At 38.3% G+C, this 23671-nt stretch overlaps 1 long non-coding RNA gene across 1 annotated transcript in view; it reads right to left on the bottom strand.

The window, feature by feature from the left end:
* The window catches only part of LOC310910053, a 47867-nt gene extending 25396 nt beyond the window's left edge, over window positions 1-22471 (bottom strand). The window contains exon 1 of the long non-coding RNA XR_014590243.1: window positions 22351-22471. This is a non-coding gene — a long non-coding RNA (uncharacterized lncRNA). The remainder of the gene's footprint in view (window positions 1-22350) is intronic.
* Between the last annotated feature and the right edge of the window lie 1200 nt (window positions 22472-23671).

Genomic DNA, 23671 nt, shown 5'->3' with positions numbered 1-23671 from the left:
GTGGCTCCGCGCTCCCTTATTCGTTTTTTTGTTGGGAGCGTCCTCCCCTCCCATTTCCTCCTCCTCCCTCTTTGGCTTGTTTAAATTCCTGAAACTCCCGTCTCAGGGGACAAGCCTGCCACCAGTGTCCTTGCTTGCCACATAAGGCGCAAGGCCTGTCAGCTGAATTTCCAGATGGACGCCTCCCTTTTGGTACCACGGCCGCGTTGTTCTGATGGATGGTTGGGGTCTCTGTGGTTGCTGCATTCACCGCTTTCCGTCGCTGTTCCGGCCTTTCAGGTTTTGCTGATGTCATCAGGGGGACCACCTCAGTTACCACCTCGACATAGTCCTGTAATGTCGGCTTGGGAATCCGTGGAAGGGTCAGCATGGCCTGTTTGCAGACTTCGTTGGCGTGCCTGAACGCCAGCAACGTGACCAGCCTCTCCCTTGCCACTTCGTCCTCTTCCTGCTGCTCTATGGCTACCGTTAGCCTTTCCACAAACAGCAGGAAGTTTTCCTGAGGTCCCTGAAAAACATCTGAATACGATTCCATGGGGCCGGAAGGCCGCATGGTGGAAAACGCCTTGACAGCAACCTTAGCAATTTGCTTCAACAACGGCTTTGGGAGACTTTCAGCTTGTTTCTGTGGCATCTCCCATTCTCCCTCACCCATCAAATGTGCCAGTGTTATCATGTTCCCTTCATTGTCCACAGCCGTGTCAGGGTCATTTGACCATCCTGGGAGAGCGTCCTGCAAGTGCCTTTTCCAGGTTGCAAACCAGAGCTGATACTCAGTTCTGGAATGCAAGCACCTGAAAAGGTACTTGATGTCATGGGGGACAACCTCACTCCCGGTAACTTGGCCATCTAACAAACCAAGGAAGTACGGACTCATGCGGCCGTACTCCTTGAGGGCCTTCATGAGTTCCCTGACAACATTCTGGGACAACTGCTGCCACTTTGCCTCCTCATGCCCTCCCCTACCCCTCCTGTAGGTAACTGGAGCGATAGAAGGGACATGGGGACCATCACTTCCTGGATCCCACCCCTCCCCCTCCTTGCCCCAAGCGTGGGAACCGAAAGAAGGGGCGTGGGAACTGGGAGGCAGTGGGCGGGACTTGGGCGTCACCGAGGGGAGTGGCTTGCGACGGGAGGAGGGCGTGCCAGGGTCTGGGAAAGGCACGCCTTCGGAGGAGTGGTTTTGGGAGGAGACTCGGGAGGAGCGGCAGGTGGGGGGGTCATAGGAAGGGGTTTCAGAACAGTGACAGCCTCGGGGAAGGGTGGAAGGGGACGGAAAAGGGTTGGGGGGGGAAAACTCGGGAGACTGGGAAGGGGAAGGGAACGGGAGCGGGGCCATGGCGGCGGCGGCGGCGAGCGGCGCCCCCGGCAGCGGGCTAGCGGGCAGGGCGGACAAAGAGAACGACCGCGCCATGCGGCCGCCGCCATTCCGAGCCTCTGCCGCGCGAGCGCTGCGTGCCTGCGCCTCTGCCGCATGGCTGCCACGCGGTTCTCCCGCGTGGGCACCGCGTGCGCATTCCACGCGCGCGCAGCGCGCGCCTTCCGCGTGGACGCCGCATGCGCCTGCGGCATGGAAGCCGCATGCGCCTGTCGCATGGGCGGCGGGGTCTCCTTCCGCATGGAAGCCGCGTGCGTTTGTCGCATGGGCGGCGCGTGCGTCTGCCGCATGGGCGGCGCGTGCCCGTGCCGCATGGACGCCGCATGCCTGTGCCACGCGGTCGCCATGCGGTTCTTCCGCATGGACGCCTGCCACGCGGTCGCCGCGCGGCTCCGCGCCTGCCGCGCGGGCGCCGAGCGGCTTTTCCCCCGCGCCTCCCGCGCGGGCGCCGAGCGGCTCCGCGCCGGCGCCTCCCACGCCCCCCGCGCGGGCGCCGTGCGGCTCCGCGCGGGCATTTTGCGTGCACTCTTCTCCATTAACACTGAACTGAACTCGGGGTTTGTTTAGGGAGGTTTGGGGAATGGAAAATTCCTCGGGAGCATGGCCAGTGCTCCGTCGGACATCCCGGGCAGACTGCCCTGTCTGTCCCGGGCGGGGGGATGGCGTCCTGAGAGCGCCAGGGCTGGCGGGCTGGGGTACGCCCGCTGCACCTCTGAGGATGCCACGGCGGGGTGAGGGGGAGCGGGATATAGAACGGGAAGAACGGGGGGTAACAGAGCTTTCTCCGGGAGACCGCTCTTTCTGCACTCCTTTCATGTTTTTCACGGCAGTTTGAATTTGCTGCGACCAGAACAGGTATTTCGCTGCATTTTTGTCCCCAGTGGCAGCTAATTTGGTAAGTTTTAAGATGACAGGGCTCCAATATCAGGGGTCTGTCACAACTTCCGGATTCGTTTCGGGGAAATGCAGACAGAGCATGCGCACAAAACGCTTCAGTTCTGCCTTTGAAAACTTAACATTATTAAAACTGAGAACTCCAACAAAACAACGAAAAACGTCTTTCTGTTCTGCCGAGATCTTGGCACCCATTTTTCACTTCCAAACCCTACCGCAACACAAAATAAACTAAAAACCGAATTCCAGCACGAAAAACTCCGGTCAGGCAGCCCCCCCCACTGCCTCCGCCCCGAAGGTGCCTCGTAAAACCAAAAAAGCCCGCTTTAAACCCCGTCTGTGCCCGTGCGCAGACAAAAAGCGGGGGGGCTCCGCGCCGGGACCCGCCGAGTTCGCCGCGCCTTCCGCGGTCCCGGTCCAGACCGGGAATCGAACCTACGTCTCCCGCGCCCGGGCCGGCAAAAGGACGAGCACGGCGCCGCTCCGGTCCCACGATCCCGCTCCCGGGGCAACCGGCTTCACCGGGAATCAAACCCAGGTCGCGGCGGTCAGAGCGCTGAACCCTAACCACTACACCACGGGCTCTGCCGTGTTGCTCCCGACTCGCGGCTTCCTGATACCTGCCGCGGCGCGCCCCTGTCGCTTCCCCCGATACCCGAGCGAGCTGCTTCCCGCTCAGAGCCGCGAAAACTTAAAACATAAAACAACAAAACGAAATAAAAACAGGAACCGCGAAACAAAAACCCGAGAGAGGAAAACAACCCCCCCCCGAGCGCCGCGCGGCCGATCCCCCCAGGACAGTCTCTCCTGGGCTGGACCCCCTTTTTGGGTAGGGTGAGGGCAAGGGGCTCACTCGCTTACCCGTCCCTGGTTCCTGCGTGGAAACGGCGGTTTGGTTTGGGATCCGATCCGCACTGAAAAGGACTTTGCTGGGTGCTGCAAAGCTATCCTTTTCTTCCTCCCGGGAGCGCAACTGACCACCAGGAGGCGCGACGACAATGAAAAATCCTTAAAAGGTCCCGACGGACCGGATTCGAGCACGTGGCTCTCAAATTGAGGGCACAGCGTCAGAGCCGTCGCCGTCGAGCTGCCAGTTCTTCGCCCACGCGTGACAGCCCCGCATTGGGCGCCAGCTTGCAGTGGATCGGCTTTCCAATGGGTGCAGTTCCGGCCAGCCCTGCCGCCACTACATCCAGGGGCTCCCTTTGCCAGAGGCGTGGGCAAACTCGACCAAGGTGCGGATGGTGCGCAGAATAGAAAGGCGGGACTCTCAAGAGGTGCAACAAGGGGATGCGTGTCCCCGAGGCAGCGCTCCGAAGAGAGACGCTGGCCTCAAGATGGCACGGCTTTTTATTGAGTAGGTTCGGGGGTGGGATCGCGTGGGACCAATTAAAACTCTTTGCCAACGTATAATGAGGGATGCAGAACTTTTGAACCAGTAACAGGTAACTTGGGGAGGAGGAATACATGATGAGGGGGTGGGGAAGTTATATAACTTAAAGATTGACAGGTAACCGAAAAGTGGTAAACAACTATTATGGGATGGGGTTACCAGGACAACCAAGGTTTTGGCGGGAAAGTCTGGGGGAATGGGGGAAGGAGAGAAGGGGAGAAGGAGAGGGAAGGAGAGGCCATCTTAAACAATAGAAATAAATACAAAATTATAAAACACAAATTATAAAACCAAACCGGAGCAGTGAAAACCCAATTGGAATTGAATTTAAGCACCACCACAATAAAAGGGGAAAGAAAAATAATTTGCTACAAAAATAATAATTTTAAAAAACCCTTAGTTTTTTTCAAATTTACATTTTAAGGAGAATGCAGATAGTTTAAAAAAATCTTAGTTTAAAGCAGTGCTTTCCATTGCGAAGTGTGTGTGTGTGTGCATTTTGAATAAATTCTTGTTTGGTGTCTTTGAAATTCTCAGCATTATGATTACAGATGCTTATTTTAGGATTAAATGGTAAAAGTTAAACAGACAAAATCTCTGACATCTATTTTATCTGAGGTAGGGAAAAAAAACCCATAAATCAACCTACGTGACAATGCTATTCTATGAAATATGTTAAAAACAAATATATTTATTGGAGAAATAGCTATATTTCCTAGCAAACACTCAGTTCCCAAAAATAAATGTAGTTACCCAGACACGATCACATAAATAAGCAAATCTGAATGACCAATATCAAAAATATTTGTTTAAAAACTCTGGAGAAAAATAGAAGAGCTCCACATTTGCTTAGCAAAAGGTCATTATTCTGCATTATGTATAAATCAATATTTGTGTAAAAGAAATAAAATTAACCACTAATAGAGTTAAACTTACTGCATCTCACAGGGTAGCCACTGTTTTGCAGTGTTAGGGCCACATATTACGAAGAAATTTGCTTTCCTTTTCATTAAAAGGTTTTATTTTATTGCAATTATTAAACTGTTCTTATCTTGACCTGTGAGTTTTCTCACTTTTACCTGTGCATTTCACTTCCTTCGTCCTTCTGGGTTGTGGGGGAAAGTGAGCAGCTGTGTGGGTCTTCATAGTCATATGGGATTAATCCACGACACAATGGAACCAAACATGATGCAGCTGATTGATTTCATCACATAAACTCTCCTTCTCCACATGCCCCCCTCCCCCCCAAGAAAACCCCTAAATAAGATGAAGGAGAAACAAGGAAATAGGGAAAATGCATATGCATGGGATTTTATTTTTAGTGAGCATTACTCAAAGAACATATCATTATAAATTCCAGAAAAACACAGAGAAAGTTGGTGGATAATATTGCAAAAATCTGCTAAGCAATATAGAGAACAATGAACTAATTAGACATTGATAGAATCTCTTGGCTCATGCTCAACATACCACTCTTAAAGAGCACCAGCATTATCAGTAAATACACTGTAGCTTATTACAGAATTTTCTATTACCCTTATTAGGTGGTTGTTACCAAAAGTATTTGATCCCTAACAGAGCAGCTTCCAAGCAAAAGAAAAACAAACAAAAAAACCATCCCAAAAAACACTGTGCCAGTTTTTTTTTTAAACAAAGTTGTAAATTTTCTTATATGAAACCAGTAGGGTTTCCACAAAACAATGAAAATCTCATTATGCAAGTCTTACTAAACTTCTAGATTTATTATTTTCAGCTGTTTTTACCCCCCCCCCCCCCAAAAAAAAAAAATATGATTATCTCAATTTTTTTATTCTGTGTTTGGTATATTCACAGAATGTCCTATTTTTTGCAGACACCTCATGTGATTACTGAAGAAAGAAAGAATTCACCTCTTCTAAAAGAGTTAAACTAAGTCCTGAATATCTGCAGGTAGATTATATGAGTGGTTGCTTATCCTGAGCTTGCTTTTCCCAGTGCCCTCGCTGCTGGCCCAGGAAGAGCTTCCTGTGCATCCATGGCTGTTAGCCAAGAGCCTCCTTTGCTTACAGTGCATGTCCTTATAACTCAGTTTTTCTATATGTTTGCTTTGATCTCTTTTCTTTATTTATTTGTTTTGGTAGTGCTTATGTTAACCACAATGACTGTGAGGAGGAAATTTAGGAAGACTAAGACTGATTTAGGCAACAGACTAAAATAGAGGCTGTGAATATCCTCTCTCTGTTACTATTATAACCACAAGCATATGAAAGGAAAAGAGAACCTCATATACAAGATTTTCAACTTGCCCTCTAACATGAGTATTGTTCTGAATATTAGAACACAAGACTACAATGGGGAAAATTAACACCCAGCTTATTCTGTCAATGAAAATTTGGCCAGGGAAAAGTAAACATTCCTGGTGATAGACAGCACCGCAGTTTAACAGTACTACTGAACCAGCAAATTAACAGGATGAACCTTTTCCATTTAGTCTGACAGCAGAACATTAATTATATATTACACTGTATTAGTGGCTTGTTGCTTGATAACCTAATGATATGAGAATAGCATTTATGGTTTAACAATGATTAGAAGGTTGTTTTATTTCAGTGACCATAAAATGGTCAACATTTATTTACAGCTGACTTAAGGAAGAAGCAAATAGGAGCCTGTGTATTCTTTTTGTTTGTTTGTTTTTTAGGTGGAAATGTGTTAGCGTTTTTTTTCTTAATAAAGAAATTAATTTACCCAGAATTATTTTTTAGTATAATTTAGCCTTTTTTTTTAATTAAGAATTTAATTTTCAAGGATTGCTCACATGAGAGCAATCATGTGATTGCAGAGCAATCATAAACAAGCAGAGTCATCACCATATATGGTATTCTGTGTTTTCAGAGAGAAACAGAACTTTCAAAAGGAGACAAATACATAGATCTTATGAACCATGTGTACTGCTTTTGACATCCTGAGTGCTGTGCTAGCAAATCGGAGCAGTGAGAAATTTAAGATTAATAATATAATAACCAAAATAATTTATTACTATGACAATATTGGCTATAAGAGTATCAGATGGGTTTTGGTTTTGTTCTTTTTACTTTTTTTTAACCTGCAGATAGAAGGCCTCAGAATGGCTTTTTAAAAAAAAAAATTTGTTTTACCTTGGTCTGTCATATTTTCTCTGGGAAGAGAAGAAATTATTTATTGTTAACAAAATAAAACTATTCATTTATTTGTGGCATCTCCATAAACCTGAAAAAATAACTCAGAAAATCCAGGAAAAGCAATTGTACTTAATATTATATCATTTGGAACTGAAAACATAATTTTGGCATTCAGGCGGCTAAAACAAGACTTTTCATGAATCTCTGTGCTTGTGCTGAAAGAGATGTTTGTTCCTAATAAATATTTCACTAAAAGCAGATGGGAAGAAAGACAGAGAAATTACTGCCTTGTGATATGTTGGCTGTTGGAAGGAGGTCTCAACAAATCCCTGAAGTACAAAGTACAAAGGTAACCCATCTTTTTTCCCCAGTTTTTCAATTTTATTCAAATGTGTCTATAATTATAGCTGTCACAAACAAAATTGCCATGGAGAAGAGGAAATAATAAAATTAAAAAAAAAAAAGGTGACTGTAAAACTTAAATTGAAGAAATGGTGCTTCTGCAAATGGCATTTTCCAGAATACAATTAAGTTTAAAAGGAAAACAAACAAAAAAAAAGTTAGTGGACTCATATATTTACTGGAAAAATATTAGAAATTAAATTTAAATAATGCATAATATTTTCAGTATTCAATACTTTAGGAAGAAAATCTATTTTAACAAAAGAGTTTTAGTTAAACTGCCTCATGGTAAACAGTCTCTGAGACCCAAAAGAAAGAGTTATCTGACTGAACATGAGAAGAGAATAAATAATATGTCATACACATATCAAGGCCAGTGATGTCTTTTCAAGGAGGCAGCAGTTTTTGCATTTTAGTCAATATCTAATTTCCTCCAGACTAATCAGATTGATTTTTGGGAAGAAATTATTGCATAGAGTCCACTTTTGTAGGTTTACAGATGGAAAGGGGTATTCATGCAGTTTTGGAAATAAGTGGGAATAATTTCATTGACTGTTATCATCAGTCTTCTTACACAAAGGAAAAAAGAAGGGATGCGCTAAGAAAGTCTTCTAGTGAAACAGATCTGGAAGGTTTTATACAGAAGGAAATGCAAACTAAGAAGAATGAGATTATCTCAAAGACTTGAATAGAAACAAAATTAAGTATATTAGTACAAAGTGCAGTGCTAAGTAGTCATGGAGAATTCTGAAGCATTACAGTCTCAAATATGTCAAAACTATGAAAGAGTTAATGAAACTGAATTAAAAAATTTAAATTATACATTTAAGATTAATTTCCCTTGCTATTTACTAAGAAAATACTTAAAAGGAAAGGAGAAAAGACTGTTATTATATGCAAGATTATAGAGTCTCCAAGGGTGCAAAAATAAAGCAAAAACTAAAACAAAAGACCCAAAATAAAACAAAACAATGAATTTGAAACTTATTGTAGATGAAAATTCATGTTAACACAGAAAGTTGTAGAACTTAGATGAAAGTTTTAGATTCCCATTTAATTTTTTATTATAAAATACAACCCCTTTTTCTGTTGCTTTTTGCAAATTTATTACAGTAGTTGTTTTGATAGGAGTTATTTTTCTCTCATGTTGTTTTGTGAGGAATATAAGTTTTGAACACGTTTTTTCCCTTGATCATAATGATTTGAACAGCCTTATACCTTTGTGGGATCTGGCCAAAGACAAAAGATGAAACTCACTTGTGAGGTGTGTTTTGTTTTCTTTTGTTTCAGGGAGGGTAGAGTTCCTCTTTTCTTATTTTGCTTTCTTTGATTTTTGGTTTCTTTCCTCTGCTGTATATCCAGAGCAACTGCCATTTAAATCCCAAAGAACATCGAAATAGAAAAATATGAGGCACTCAAACTTACTGATGATCTGTTAAAAACTCTTGCAAGAGGCTGCTGCAAAATTCATGGCATTATATCTCACGCAAAGCCCTAGAATCCCCCAAAAGTTAATCAAGGATTCGTTTGTTGTTTTGGGGTGGGGCTTTTTTGTGGGTTTTTTTGTTTTGTTTTGTTTTGGTTTTTTATTTTTTTTTTTTTTTTGTCCAGACATTAATTTAGCCTGTTTATATTCCAGCTGAATGTCTGTGTGCAGATATGCTTTGTCGTGCTTCCAAAATTCACTGATCACACAGCAGCATTAGATTGTCCAGACAGCCCACAACTATGGTTAGAAGTTATTTTTGTAAAATAATGAGATAGAAGAGATTGATACTGCTTTCCTGACCTTTGTGGTTTGGTTCGGGAGGTTTTTTATTCAACTATTATTTTTTCTTACTGCTGTCAAGGCACAGTCATCTGAATCTAAGAGTAAGGGTGTGCTTACAATCCCTTCTATGCATCTAACCAATGTATACATATACCAAATCACAGAATCATCAGGGTTGCAAGAGACCTTTAAGATCATCATTAACCCAACACTACCATAAACACTGTAAAATCATATCACCAAGTGCTACAATCTTGAACACTTACAAGAGATGATGACTCCACCAGCTCCCTGGCAACTTATTCCAGTGCCCAGCCATTCTTTGTGTGAATTTATTTTCTAATATCTAATCTGAACACAGCTCCTGCAGCTGCTCCTCATGAGAACTGTGCTCCAGACCCTTCACCAGGATGTGTTGTGCTTCTCTGGACTTTGTCCAGCCCCTCAATGTCCTTTCCAAAGTGAGGGGCCCAGAACTGGACACAACATCTGAGGTGAGGCCTCACCAAAGACACAGGCCAGGATGCCACTGGCCTTCTTGGCCACCTGGGCACCCTGCTGGCTCGTATGCAGCTGGCTGTCAAACAGCACCCCACGACCCTTTCTGCTGAGCAGTGTTGCAATGTGGGCCAGTGGTGACTCACTGCAACCTTTTGAAAGCGTCTCCCTGAGGAAGGCGTTTGGGCAGATGCACAGCAGTCACTCACACACACGTGCACCACAAGTAACTTGCTGACAATGGAGGACAGGAAGGGTCTTTTGCATAGAATCCCAGAGGGGTTTATTAAAGCCAGGTACTGGAGGAGTCCAGAGGCAAAGACAATGACAGAGGGTCCAATGACAGTTAGAGGTCACCAGGGCGTGGAGCCAGTGGTAGCAACCAGTTACTGAGTGATATGGGTGGGAAAAAGGAGTACACTGACCAGTAGGGAGACATGAGGGTGAACAGACAGAGGTACAAGCCAATGTTACAAAGAACAGGGACTCTCCTAGAAACCTGACCATATTCGATCAACCAGGGGTATAATGGCCAATGGGAGGGGGTGTGACACTGGGATTGATTGACAATCTGTCAGTTAAACAGGGGGTCCATAGGAGAGGTTAAGGTCTAGGGGACATTCTTCCAAGACACAGCCCCAGGAAGTCCCCTAGTGGGCCCACAGGCCTCCACAGACCATCTCTCAAACCACCCCTCTTGAGCCTGTAGAGATATATAGCACTGCTGTGCCACAAGTGCAGGACCAGTTGAACCTCACACAATTCTCCTCAGCCCAGCCATTCAGCCTGGCCACATCCCTCTGCAGAGCCTTCCTACCTACCATTAGAACAGCTATCCCACCCAACCTGGTGTCTGTGAACTTACTGAGGATACACCCCATCCTCTCATCCAAATTGTTGACAATGATTTTGAACAGAACTGGCCCCAGCACTGAGCCCTGGGGAACAGCACCAAATGGGTTTAACTGCATTCACCACCGCTCTCTGGACCTGGCCATCAAGCCAGTGTTTATATCCAGCAAAGAGTACACCTCTTTGAGTGTACATGTCCAAGCCATGAACAGTCAGTTTATCAGTTTCCAAATCCTTCATGTTTTCTGCAGAACCGATTTTTCAAGGAGAGAAATTTGAAGGAGGATTGTTTCTCATTTATCTGCAACTCCTTATAGCATGGATACAAAGGACATGAAACAAAGAACTCTTAGTTTGAAAATAGTGCATTTGTAGTGTTTACTTATCTCTAATAGGAGAGGGGGTATTCCCACAAAGTTCAATTATTAAACTTTGTTAAAATTTGTTTAATTTTGTTTTGTTTTCAATTTAAGACTCTGTAGAGTTTTTCTAAAGCAAATCAAATAACCACATTTATTTTGTGTTGATGCAGCTTTTGTCTCACTTATAGAATAAGTGATTTGTCATAGAATAAGCAAGGATTCATTTGTAGGTATATGTTTGCGTAAAGCAGCGTTTACATGATTTCTATACTTATTAGAACATTACAACTCTCTCCACAAATAGGCAAATTTGTAATTGCCTTGTTATCTTAATTCCTTCTGCTCTCATAACTTTTTTTTTAAAAAAATCAGTCTTTTGATTATTTTGTCAAATTTCAGTTTATAGCAATAATGAAGAGTCCATAGCAAGTTGCCAGAAAGGGTACTTATTTTTCTTTAAAATATCCTTACAAAACGAAATATTTCTGGTCTCCAAAATAGTTTTATATGTTTTTTTAAGACATCTCTACTTCATTTGTATTGAATTGGTAAAGAAAATGGTAAACTATTGAATTGATAAATGTTAGTGAAGCCCATTGTTGACAAGAATTCCTATAGCATTATATATGTGACCTTTCAAAGCTTTTGTTATCTTCCACTCGATGTTATTTTTTAAATACATTACATTTTGGCCTACAGATGATTTCTTACACAGCTAATTTCATATAAACAAAAGTGGTTTCTTTGAGCTCTGATGGTAAAATTATGGAAGAAATATTTGAATTTCATTTATTTGTTCAATATTTCTGAGCTATTTTATATGCAGAATTTTTTTTTTTTGGCATACACAGATTAATTATCATACACACATCTTAATGTAATTATATTGAATGAATTTTTGCAATAATTATCTTCTTAAGAACATTCCTAACACAATACATTTTTTGAAATAATTTTCTAAAATTGAAACCAAAAAGACATCCATAATGGTCTAGTTCACAAATTGCTGTGTTAAGAGTTTCCATTTAAGCAAATTGCCTAAGTGCACATAATTTTATATCTAATTGTCACTCTTATAACACTGAACTGCTTTGGTACCAACTATATATAAGTTCAACATGTTCACTTACTTCACAGCTTTGTTTGCTCTATTTAGTAATTTGCAGTACGTAAGAGCTGGCAGTATCAAACAGTGATGACGCACCATGACAGCAACAGCCACTCAACATTTTACTACAGTGAGTTTCCCAAGTAAAGGATTGACAAACAGGTAATCTCATGTAAAAATTAATACTGTAGTCATGACTCACAGGCTGATCACTGATCTAGAATAAATGCAGTCCATGAGAGCTCTTTTGGTTGAAAGACCATGACTATAGTTTTTTAAGACTGAGTTACCTCAAAATATCAACCATAAAATAATAAATATTTGAATATTGCAACTTGAAATAATTTAAGACTGGCTGGTTTAGTTTTGGTTTGGTTTGGAGTCATTTTAGTAATTAAAAGACTATTAAGCAGTAATCAGAAGCATTTATGAATTGTGTCAATTCTTCCATATCATCTGAAATGTTTTGTTTCACCTGAAATGAAAATGAAGGGAAAAAAAAAAAAAAAAGATTTCCAAGTGTTTAAATAAACAGATATTTTCATGCTAAAAAAGGGCAAATTAAAAAAGTACCTAAGCATTGGATTTGTACTATAAATTGTCTCATCAGCACAAAAAAGTGTAAAGGTAGATGGATCATCCCAAAGTACCAGGCAACCTCTACTCACAGTCCAGAGCAACCTATTGACTGAGAACACAAGGAGGGATAAAAACTTCTAGTTCAAAGTTAGCTGGTATAGGAAGCCGATGAGACTGTCTCGCAGGAGGTGAAACTACTGCAGTCAAATGCCATCAGGCAACTGAGAGAAGCCAGGACACTGACAAGTGGACATAAAACACGACACCTTTTCACCAGACTAGTTCAAGTCAAAATACCTTATCCCAGGAAGGTCAGGAGGTTTTTTGTGGTTTATGCAAAAGGCAAGTGTTTAGATTACTCAGCTAGTATCAATTATTTCTTCCCCAAAGGATTCACAGCCATATGTTTTATTTGTTAAGTCCAATGTGGTACAATTATAATATTGTACGTTTTGTGAGTTTCTAATTTTATAGTGTTCAAATTATTATGTTTTGCGTGGCATATTTGTAAATGCATTAAGCATAGAATTAGAATCCAGAGACTTTTTCCCCAGAAGCACATATAAACACACTCCAGTTGCTAAGAGATAGAACTGAGGGCTTTGTGTTCGCCTGTTTGTTTGGGGGGTTTTATGTCCTGTTATAATGAAATGGCTTTTGGCTAAAAGCACCTTTGAATTAAATTCTTCCTTTTGCAGACATATTATGTTGTTCTTTATTTCCTTTTCTTCTGTTAATGGACTTCATAAAGGAATTTTCCATTTGTGTTAAAAGAAAATCCTTTGCCATGTTCCAAAGCAAAGAGGTTTTCTTTTATAAAAAAATTATCAGAGAAATAAAAGGTTTTACCTGATTACCTTCCCTTCAGCATTTCTGCTCATCAGTTAAAACATGCTACCAGTTAGTGAGACAATCTTTTCAATTATATATGACCCTTGAAAGAATAATATGCACAGTCAGTATGGTATACAAAATATGGCTGCTCTTGGAACAAGAGCATTTTAGAAAAGTTTTACTTAGAGGAATTTGGAAATACTCTGCTAATGGTAAAACTAAAATAATTTTCTGAAACCATACCTTAGTCTACTACCAGGAAATTGTAATATTTCCCAAGAAATGTTACAAGAGTGTAAGAAAAAGATAAAAAATCTTATTATTAAGAGTTTATTATTGTCTTTAATTAATGGATTAACTTATTTCTAAAGCATTTCTATTTAGAAATATTTTGAAAACTTGTACCTGTGCTATATTTTACGGAAAGTGCTGTGGCTTGCTAGAGGTAGACCAACACTTTATGGACCCTTTCACAGACACTATGACTATTTTCAGGGAAAAAGAATTATGCAAAAATCTAATTCTATCTCCTTCAACACCTAATAGTAGGATTTCATATTGTTCATAGGATCTCACTACGAAAACTTGGTGATAGGTAGATGAATGAGTAGCTGGCATATTTTGCAAAATTTTTCACTGCTTTTCCTTGTGCTGTTCATGTTCTTTCTATTCAAACCATGTCAGCCTTATGGGTGAGCTGAATAATGTTAAACTCATAGATGTTCCAGGTTAGGAAGCTCATATTATAAGCATGTATGTTATTGTATTGTATCACATATTTTCAAGGCTAAGACATAATGCATCTATAAGGTTTGTTGACACTACCAGAGACATGAGTGAAAGAAGGAGCAACAACTATCATGGTCTCCTGTGAGAGTGTTGGTATTACTGATGTCCATAATAGCACCAAGGCCAGTAGTGTCATATGATAAAGATGTTTGATAAGAGCAAAGATTTTACATTATATTTGGCACAAAGTGAGATGAAAGCTGGTGTAAACAATCAGTTAAAGTCAGTTGCAAACACAAGAATTATATCCCCTGTCTAAATCCAGCTGGTTACACTGACTGCTGCAATGCCAGACTTGTTTTGCTTCTGAGGATACATCTGGAGAGCGTTTGGCATTTTGTCTGCTTTAACTGAAGTACTAAAGAGTAAATAAAAATTAGTTCACTGTGTAAGAGTTTTAAAGAACTGGTGAGAACAGCTTATGTCCATTACTCATTGGAAATATGGTATGATTCAGACTCAAAAGTAATGTGGTTCAGTGATTAGCTACATTCAGTAAATATGCAGATGAATGTAAAATTCGGAATTACTTTTATTTGTTGGGTGGTTTTTTTTTTTTTAATTTTTTTTTTTTTTTTTTTTTTTTTTTTTTTTTTTTTTGCAGTTTTAGGAGTAATTGCTTAATAATTTCATTAAGTTGTTACTACCAAGGTAATTTACTTTTGTTTTCAACTTTTGTGAATAAACGGCATCTTAGAGATTGTTGTGATAGAACTGTTTAAATGGTAATCAGGCCAGTTTTAAACTTTTAAGATAAACTTTTCCAAACTTTAAGTAGCTATATATCTCATGGTATTTCCATCTTTTTTCTTCATGCTTGATGCTTTAATGCTATTACTTTCTCTCTCAAAAGAAGGACCTTAAAAGTGCATTTAGATACCATTTTCCTTGGGTTTTCAGTACATCTATTTTATTAGTCAGAATATATATTTGCATTTCTTGCATTTCTCTTGTTGGTTTTTCAATTTTCTGTAACATGGATGTCCCCCTGTACAATTCTTTTGCCTTCTTTGTGGCCAAGCTGCTCAAATGCCCCTGCAAAATACTAATTTATTGTGTGTCACAGGGCTCTTCTTCTACAAAATGTTAATTGATAACACATATAGATATACTTAAATCTTTCATAATAATTCATCTACATTTTATGAATCCAGAAACATAGATTGCTATGCTTTGCTAATTTTTTCTCTGCATATTTTTTTGTACATCATCCTCATATGGGAGATTTCTGTGTTAGAAATACCATCACAATCAATACGGCTTAGTTATTTATATTTACCAAATGCTAGTTACTGAAAAGCTAGTGTGAGAGCCAATATTTGCTGGTTCACTGAGTAAACAGAGATAAATGTGGATCATCTGCTAAAGTTAAAAAGTGTCACTATTTGCTGGAGTGACAGTTTGGCTTCTGACAGCAGAGGTGGCTGCATGTGGGGGAAGTGTTCTGAACATGTGTGGATGTGGGATGTGGGGATATGGTTCAGTAGCAAACACAGTGGTGTCAGGTTAACAGTTGGGCTCAATGATCTTGGAGCACTCTTCCAACTTAATGATTCTGTGATTCTATGTAAATATTGTACTGTTGTTTTACTATTTTATAAGGCATACATAGACTTGCTTTTTCCCTTTTTTTTTTTTTTTTTGTCATCTTTTATTTTCATTTGCATTGTTTTATAAAATATGTTTCATCTGAATTTTTTATACTTTTTTGATGATGCCCTAGCATTTTAAAAAGATTTAGATTCAGAAGGGATATTTTTAAAAATATTAAAATTATTTTTTCATCTTTCATATGGTTATTTCAATGTCACTAGAACTTCCTTAGTGTGTGATTTTAAATGATGCATCTGCCTTTTATAACTCATGTACTGCATAATGCAAATTGATGGATAAAATAGTGATATCTTTTGCATCGATATTATACAGTAGCCAGCCAGAAAAAAAATTCCTATTGTTAGCTTGCACTTAAGACCACTAGTAATTTGAAGAAATAAAAATTAAGTATCTGTGTTCCATGTACTTTGATGGCATATTGTACAGGCTGAGAACCCTGGGAAGCTTAATTAATGCCTTGTATCATGAACTATGACAAACAGAATTTTACAATATGTGGAACCTCTATGACCTTAATAGTCTTCACCACAATTATATATCTTACACAGTTTTGGTTTTCTTTAATGCTATTAAAAACACAATTAATGGACCTCAGTGGGGTATACTGGTATTCTCTTAATTCATTGCCCAATACAATTTCAGAGTAGAATATTCTGAAAAATTTCCAGATGTTTTGTGCTTATACTCCTGGGTGTATGTGTGTGTGTGTGCATTCATGTACGTTTAGGTAAAAGATAATTATTCCAGTAAATCTGAGTGTGAGAGTATGGAGCCTCCTTGCATCCCTGATTTCAGTGGGAAAATAACTTTTTTCACTTGATAGGAAATAGTGAGCACTTCACCAAAATAAGGCATCATATGTAACACTGCATCAAGAAATGCACATGTTGCATAAGTAAAACCTAAAGATTTTTGCTCTCTAGAGTAAAATTCTGGGTTAGATATCAAAGGTCTCTACTTATTGTTGGACCAGATTCTCTACGCAGATGATCTTTCTACACTTTGTTCTAATTGAGGCAATAGTGCATGGTGCTGTCTCTGATGCATTCTCCAGGTTATTCTGCAACAGTGGAATTATGGCTTCACCTGTTTTGAACATCTCTTATCCTTATTTTCCATTTCAATGGAATTCAATTCCTCTTTGAATGCCTAATTGTGGTCTGCCGTGTTGTATTTAGCATTAGATCAGGGAACTGTTTGAAAACTAATTCAGGAAGGAAGGCAAAAAATGTTCATTTTTGAGGCTGATCAGTTAACTGTTGACTATCTTCATCAGTCATACAGGTATATCTGCTTTTGGAAGAAAAAAATAAAGGAGGATAAAGAAATTTTGAAAACTGCCTTTTTTAAAAAAAATAAAGGAATAAATGCTCAGATTTCGTTAAGTTTCAAAATTTCACAGTTTTCATATTTTGGAAAATTCTTTGAGACAAAAGAATAAGAAATATATTTTCACAGTTAAGTGACTTTTCTTGAAAAAAATTAAGACTGGCAGTCATTGTATGATATACAATGAAATTCTTTTCCCCCCTAATTGACTGTGATTAAAAATAAATAAAGAAATAAAATCAGATTTAAAAATAAATAAATAACGCTATATCTAAATAACCTCTCCTCAAATCTTTATTGCAATTTACCTCTTAAATCATGCACTGTTGTAAATGTCAGAAGGTTCAGAAATATTTTAGGTATTTAAAAAAAAAATCAGAAAAAAAGTCCTGAATATTAGAAAAGTAAATAAATTTCCCAATAAAATGTCACTCTGTCATATTAATTTCTGACACTCAGGACAGTGTTTTAATTCAGTGTTAAAAGACTTCCTGAAGTCCACATAGAAAATTTCCAAAGCTTTTTCCGTGTCTACCAAGCTAATAATTCAATCATTGAAGTTTATCAGGTTGGTCAAGCAAGTCTTCATGAGTGCATGTCAACTACTCCTTATCACCTTGTTTTTCATGTGCCTGGAAATAATTTCCAGAATTAGCTGCTCTGTCACCTTCCCAGGTATTGAGGTGAGGCTGATAGAACAGTAATTTCCTGGGTCCCCTTTCTTGCCCTTCTTGAAGTCAGGAGTATATTTTGTTTTTCGTTAGTGTTCAGGCATACCTCAGTGGCCATGGCCAGTCTAGGGTTATGGAGTGTGGTGTTGCAAAACCATCACCCATTTCCCTTGGTGCTTGTGGTTGCCTCTCATCAAGACCCACAGACTTATATAAGACTTCTCAGCTTGAGTATTTCCTGACCTGATCCTCTACTCCCAAAACTACATCTTCCTAGTATTACTGGTAAAGTTAGGGACAAAGAGGGAATTCAGTACTTGATCCTTTTCTTTGTCCTGTATTGCGAAGGGCTCTACCTTGTTCAGCAGCAGGCTCACATTTTCCTAGTCTACCTTTTGCTACCTATGTGGTCCTATGTGCTCTTATTTTTGCCCTTCTAGCTGTTCCACTTGAATGGAATCAGTTGCAAATTTGTGATTCATCAGAAAAAAAGCCCAAACTGTGAGATTATAGTAAAGCTTTACACTTTTTAGTGTTTCTCTAAGGAGTATCTTGAAACTAAGAGGAAAAAAAAAGTATCTTAAGCCACAGTGAAACTGCATTTTGTTTCAGAGTTCAATTATTTTTCAGCTTAAAGAGCAGGTAAGAGAGGTCTGCGTATACTAATGTGTGACATACAAACCGATGAGTTTAGGTTTCAGTTAATAGAGGAAAACATTATCATAGTGTCTAAGTAATCTGTGAATGATTAGAAGTAATTATGTAATACATTTTTTTCTTGTTCTAGTGCAAGCACTTTGTGTCACTATTTCCAAATTTCCTCCTACCAAAGAGATCAGTTTTAAAATGTCTAAGGTAAAGTTATTTTCTTGCTGTCTCTGGAAAATAGGTGTAACATTTATTTTCTTGATTGTGGGAAAGCCTACCATGATCTCTCAGAGATGACAGGGAGTAGTCTAGTAGAAATTGCTTGGTTCCCTTGGTGCCCTTGCTTTCTACTCTCATGGACCTGTGCATACCCAGTTTCCTGTCTCATGATTAGTACCGTAATTCCTTAGACTCTGGCACTAAGCAATGTGAACCTAAAACATTTCAGAGGCAACATTTCCACTAAAGACAGAAGCCAAGGCAGCACTGACTGCCTCACCTTTTTCTCAGTCCATTTTCAAGAGTTCTGCTTTTTTTTACATGAGAATAGAATTTACTTTAGTGTTAGCTTTGCTTCAGCTGTAAATTTAGAAGCCATGTTTTAGATTTCTTCCTTTCCAGGTTCAGCAGAGGTCTGCCTTTATTACATTTTTGAATGTCTGGGTAATGTTTCTGTGTTCTTCCTGTGCTCATTGGAACATTTTCTTTAAAGGTACTGATGCCTGCATTTGCTGTTCACTTAATCATTAATTAACATTGGCAGATCTTTTCTTCTTTGAGTGCCATTTCTTTGTCTCTTTCCTATCTCCTACCATTCTTCATCTACAGGTGCAATTTTACAGCTTTACACATATCTGTAGTATTGTTCCTTATTACACACCAGATGAATAATCTCTAAAACATGAAGAATCTAACTTACATATTAAAAGACTTGTCTATTTCAAAGGCAAGAGAGGACCTGAAAGTTTGGATCAGAAATTGATACTTGCATCATCTATCCTTTCCTCATTGCAGTGAAAATAGGATAGCAACATATTTAGGAAGTCTATTTTTCCAGGGTGGAAATCAGATCTTTTGCCATGACAAAAAGAATGCAGTGATGCTTAGAAAAATGAAATCATGGTGGTTTTCTACTTGAAAATACCTGATGTGGGTATACCATCATAATTATTTCTTTTAAAACCAGCAATTTTGAAAATATGTACAAAGGACCTTGCTTTCCTTAGAAGCAATTAAATTATGTGGGGAGGCATTTAAGGCAATTCTTTCTAAGGCAATTTGGATATATTTAGAGATTCTGAAGCACCCAAGTGAAGGACTTGCTTTTTGAAATACTGTTGTAACAGCTGCATATGCTGGCATAAATAAAGTGTAATCTTGCAATTAAATATGTGCAACCATAGTTTTAAAGGTCAGTTTCTTTTCATACTTGAAATGGATTTCTGAGTACATTTACATGTTCATTTTAAAGCAAAGATATTGACCTCAAACCCTAGCCACATATTTACCTTCAGGATGAAGTGTTTCATAAAGTAAACATTATTTACCTAACAAACAGATATTAATTCAGATGTCTTGTGTATCAGTTTGCAAGTGTAATCAGTAGCCATTTCAACTCAACAGATCAGCTCTAGTTACAAGATTTTTTTCCTCCTGTGGGCATTGATCTTATGCTCATGTCCATGTTGAAAAGCTGAAGAAACTGTAATTGTAGTAAAAAGCATACTTAATGAAACTCCTGTTTCAAAACCAATCTTTGAATGAGAGATATATTTTGACAGTACAATCATCAATTTCAGGTCACACTTCAGTTTGTGTAAATAACTCATATGATTGAATATCTTTTTTACTTAAGAATGTGAGACTATAAATCTACTTTAACAGTTAAGTTTCTTTAAGACAAAATTTTCTGTTTAGCTAACTTTGAAAAACATCTGCCTTAATTAAAGTTACTCCTTTCCCCTCTTGATAGTCCTTTTCCCCTCTGCATGAAAACAAGCATAATAGACTAAGGCAGTATCTGCTGTTTCAAGGATTTATTCCTATAAGGAATGGGAAATGAGAAGATTTACTGTAAAAAGAAAAGGGAAATGAAAATGTTTTCCCTCAGAGATCTCTGATATACAACTGCAATATATATGGGGATGGCACAAATATTTTACAGGACAGCAGAAATCTGAGAGGACCTCTAAGCAGCTGCTCCCCACTTTGTCCTTTAAAGACTTTTGACTAGAACTTCACTTTTCAATACTTTTAATTTCCTAAAAAGAAGGAAGATTTTAATGTCCTTGCAATTGGCTATTCATCCCAGTAACAATGGAATGTACCTGTGTGCAATGAAATTTTCTTAGTCTTTTACCCCATTTTTTCTATCATCTCAGCTACCTAAGTAAAAGAAATGTATATGTATTTCCTACGTGATAAACAGAATTCTACTGAATATAATTAGTACATATTTGGACAAATGTTTTAAGTGACTTTAAAAAAGGCCATAGGTTTTTTTTTTTCTTCAGCTGCTGATTCTTTACTTTTTTTTATTTATGATGCATGTATCTGTGTATGTATGAATGTGTGCTTGAATATGTAAAAAAATAACATCTATGGCTTTCATTTGATATGAAAAAAATGTTCAGCTGGTCAAACTAGTCACATACAAAGTCAATCAAACTCCATGAATATAAAACTAGCTGCAAATAATTGCCTAAAAAATAAGCTTTAGAAGCCTGATTTTGAGTCCTTAAATCTCAAAATTCCAGAAGTTTATCATGTTCAAGAAAATCAGGTGGAGGTTAAGAAGATTAAATCAACCAATTCAGGAAGGCCATATCTATATTTATAAAATGTAACATTTGTAATATGAGGGAGATACAGAAGAAGCATAGTTTTAGAAAAAATCACTATACATTATACAAAATTAAAGGAGTAATTAAGTAAAAGGTAACTTTCCATTATGTATTCTAATAGTTAAATAGTCTATGTTTTCCCTAACATTTTTTTTCCTTTATTTCTGCTATGTTGAATGGTTAGTTCTTTGAAAAGTTTTGGGGGATTGCCTTTTTTTAGAAACAAAAAAGTATGTATCATGTAAATTTTTATTTCAGAGAGACTGAAAAAACTCTTGCTATTTTTCAATATAAACAATCATTAAAAGAAAAAAAGAGAACACATAAAAGACTATGTTACAAAAAGAACTTTTTCTGAAACTGGAAATTCTATTTAAGAAGGATGATCTGGAACAAAATTCAGGGTAATCCTCTTACAAGAAAGCATTCTGAAAAATCATGGTGCTCTTTAACACAGCTGATTGATAAAATTCTCTAGCGTAGATGACATCTAACACACAGATTATAACAATGGGAAATAATTCCAATCATTTTACTAACTTTAATGATAACTTTAAATAAAACCTTTAGGCATGTAAAATGTCCTTTGCTCAGTAAAATTTTTAGGATTTTTTTTGTTAGGAATGTAGGATTCCTGACTAAATACATAGCTTATTGGGAAGAAAAAGGTTAAACAGTAAGAAAATGCATTATTATTTTATGTAGTTCGGGATTTCCAAGTTACTCAACAGTTTTTTTGGACTTTGAGGATTGAATTTTTGTAATGGCAAATGATATCAGCAATAATGGGTCTGCAGAGGTCTTTATTGTAAATATTTTTATTCTTTCATTTGCCCTATTTCCAGTGCATGCTGGGATGCCTAGCTGTGTGAAACCAAGTCATAAATCATTTACTTATTGCCACATTTTCCCAGAAGAAATTAACCTGAAAGCAAAAAGTCTTGGCTCTCCTAAAAACTTCTGAGCAAAATATATTTCCTTGTAAACCAAGATATGACAACATTTTTAAATCTGAAAGTTTTCTACCAAAAAATGTAATGTTTCCCCTTCACGAAGACCCTATTTAAAAGAGATAGTATGAAAAACAAAACAAAGAAACAGAACAAAACCCTAACCTGTTTAGTAACAAGACTAAAATAAATGACTGCTTTTGCAGATATCATTGAATCTCATAGTACTTTTCACACTTCTTTTCATCAGGAGCCATTTTATTCCTCATTTAGTAAGGTAAGAACTTCCACTTACCTCGAGAATGCTTTTTTGAAGGAAGAGCACAGGATCTGAACTCAAATGTTTGAACTCATGTTTTAAAATACACCCATGATCTGCTTTTTTGGGGACCAGACACAAATAGGGTGTACACACATTGACTCAGAAAACAATACTGAATTTGTTTAACCCTCAAACAGGGTCAGTAGGAACATGCTGACTTGTTAAAGATTAAACAGTCTATTGCACATTATCTTAATCTTTCCATACCTTTATTGATAATAAGTTGGAAAAGGCATGACCATTACTTTAAATCTTCGCTCTCTTATCATTTACTGATAAATTTAAGGGTTTAAGGTAAAAATGTGTCCTTCCATTGTGTTCTTATGGGCAGGGAGTACAAGAGACAGTAAATATGTTAATGCCATATCTAAACATATGTAGATTTATTTCAATGTTGATTAAGAAATTATTCTAATATTTACTAAGTAACTTAATGCAATCAATTATTAAAAATCCAAGAGAATAAATGGAGAAGGGCATTTTTCCAATTTCACCATGATAAACACTTGATGATTAAGAATAGCTTTCATTCCTTAGATATTTCTTTCATTTCCCTGCCCCCTAGGATTCCTTTCACTGGGTTCAGCTGAATTTAAGGCTGTAAAGTAGGTTTGTATCCAGTCTGTGCTGTTAGGTATATAAACTTCTTTGCATATGGATATGTTAATTACATGTTTGTTTGTAGACTATACTTGTATACAAGGCTAATTAAAAAATAATTTGATTTAAAATTTTAAAACATACTTTCAGAATGCATCCCATTCACAAATACAAATTAATTCAGATGCTGAGCATGCTTTAATCCACACTGTCATTCAGGATTATAGGGGCCAACAGACCAACTATCTCCTGAGGGTGTGAACTGGGACAGATCAATCAATTTACAGAGCTTTGGCAATGGTTGAACAGCTGGTGCTGCAAATCTTTATTGGAGAAATGACCAATCCACCAGAGATTACAGATTTAAGCCAAGATTGATGGTTAAACCTTGCAAATTAAATCCTCTTCAAATGTGTTCTGACTGATAATAAAGCTAATTTAAAGGAATCACTCCACAGCACTTTCTTGGAACAAGATACTCATTAAACTCCTAGTGTTAAAAAAACTCTCTCTGAGGCCTGTTGCTAGCAGCAAATACATTAGTGTTTTCATTTGCAGATTATTTTTAAAAGGTCTCTGTTGACCAATTTCTTTTTATTTAAGCATTCACTAGGGTGAACTTAGATTATCAATAATTACTTTCACATACTTAAAACAACAGAGGGTAAAATGTTTTTGCCCTTTGAGCACCCAG

The sequence above is a fragment of the Zosterops lateralis genome (genome assembly GCF_965231275.1).
Source record: "Zosterops lateralis genome assembly, chromosome: 5".
In the NCBI taxonomy this organism is placed as follows: Eukaryota; Metazoa; Chordata; class Aves; order Passeriformes; family Zosteropidae; genus Zosterops; species Zosterops lateralis.
Note: the sequence above shows the minus strand (reverse complement) of the source record. Positions and strands in the feature narration are given on the sequence as shown.